This window comes from Octodon degus, unplaced genomic scaffold, assembly GCF_000260255.1.
Source record: "Octodon degus isolate 3935 unplaced genomic scaffold, OctDeg1.0 scaffold00124, whole genome shotgun sequence".
Lineage (NCBI taxonomy): Eukaryota > Metazoa > Chordata > Mammalia > Rodentia > Octodontidae > Octodon > Octodon degus.
The window spans coordinates 6,047,301-6,049,536 of NW_004524700.1; positions in this window are offsets into that span (position 1 = coordinate 6,047,301).

Consider the following 2,236-nt stretch of genomic DNA (forward strand, 5'->3'; position numbering starts at 1 on the left):
AAAAAAGCATAATCCAGTCCTAGCCCAGGTCCGGTGAGTGTGTGGGAGAGCTTCCTGCTACTCTGCACAGGCGGAACCAGTCCCAGCCCAGGTGCAGCGTGGGCCAGACTCTCTCCCACTCCCCTGGGCCACCCCCCATGACTCCGCAGCACCTCCCCCAACCCGCCCACCAAGTAGGAATTTCTGCCATGTTCTGGGAACCCCCCAGACCCAGTCCTAGCCCAGGTCCAGTGAGTGTGCAGGAGAGCTTCCTGCTACACTGCGCCTGCGGGACCAGTCCAAGCCCAGGCGCAGAGTGGGTCAGACACTCTCCCACCCCCTTGGGTCGCCCCCTAAAACTCCGCAGCATCTCCCCCACCCCGTCCGCCAAATAGGAATTTCTGCCGCGCCGGAACCCCCAGACCCAGTCCTAGCCAAGGTCCGGTGAGTGTGTGGGAGAGCTTCCTCTTCCCCCTACTTCACCTTGCCCCCTCCAGGCACAGCTCAGGCCTGGCATACACTCCTGGTGTGTAACCCTGCAGCTGCAATCCCTGCAGAGAGTGTAGAGGATAGATCCACCCAGCTAGTCCAGGAGCAGAACATCTTACCACAGGGGCACAACAAGTTCACCCTCAAGGGCAGCAGCGGGAAGGAGCTGAGCACAGCAGCCAGAACCAAGCCAGACACAGCTGAATAAGTCCAAACTTTGTAGAGATACACCGGAACTTCAGTATGTGCGAAGGTTATAACTACAGCAAAGATCTACAACAAAGGTCAGAAGACAGTGCTACACAAAATGACGAGAAGGAAAAAAAATGCAACCTCAGAACAAGTGCAGAGGACACTAACACAGAAAAAATTGGAAATCACACAGCTGAAAGCAATGAATCAACGGCTTCAGAAATAAAGAAACAGCTGCAGAAAGATACAGAGGACCTCAGATTGGAAATAAAAAGAAATCCCTGAATTAATAACATCTGCACTAAAGAATCAGATGCAGAAACATATGTGAGAAACCCAGTGCCCATCCAGAACAAGTGCGGAGGACATTAGCTCGGCTCAAATGCGTGAATTAATAGCGTCGATAGTAAATAAGCAACAGCAGAAAGATATAGAGGAAATCAGAGCGCAATTCTTTTCTGAAATAAAAAAGGAACTCTCAGAACTCATAGCATCTGAAGTAAAGAAGCAACTACAGAAACATAGGCAGGAAACCCAATCTGAAAAAAAAAAAAAAACACTGCAGTAAAAGAATTTATAACTGCTTCTAAGAAGATATGGATAACAAAATACAGAGATTAGAAAAATGACGAATTCCTTGAATGAGCAATACAGGAAACAAATAGATCACATGAAGCAGAGTCAAAGACATATAGAGGTAATTAAAATCTCCATCACAGGCTTGCAAAACCGTTTAAGTGAATGTGAAGACAGAGTGGCAGATCTTGAAGATGCCAGTGCAGCTAGTGAAAAGGTAAGAAAGAATTTATTAAAACAACGAGGATGCAGGAAAGAATAATCCATCACCTGCAAGATGATGCAAAGATGAACAATGTGGGACTAATAGGCATCAATGAGAAAGAAGAAGTCAACACAAATGACATTAAAAACATATGGGCAGAAGTAATAGCAGAAAACTTCCCAAATATGAGGAAACGATCTGACATTCAGGTAACTGAAGCATACAGAACACCAAGTAACCTCAACCCAATGAAAAACACACCGAGACATATAATAGTCAACATCCCAGAAATTCAGCACAAGAAGAATCTACTGAAAGCCGCTAGAAAAAGAAGCAGATCACATTCAAAGGAAAACCCATCAGAATTACGGCCGACTTCTCTTCACAAACGATGCAGGCAAGAAGAGCATGGAGCAAAATACTTCAGGTCCTCTATGAACACAAATTCCAGCCCGGACTACTATACCCTGCAAAACTCTCTTTCAAGTTTGATGGAGAAGTGAAATACTTCCATGACAAAGAATAACTAAAGAATTTCCTGACGACAAAGCCAACCCTACACAAACTACTTAAAAATGTCCTAGAGAGGGACCAAAATGATCAGAACTCCACGAATGAGATTAGAAGCAACCAAGTAAATAGGGTAAGCAATTAAACACAGGAGAAAAAGGAGTAAACGATAACAGGTAAATACTATGGCAACCGTAAGTCAATACATCTCAATTCTAACCATCAATGTAAATGGACTCAATTCACCAATTAAGAGAAATAGACTGGCACAGTGGATTAGGAAAC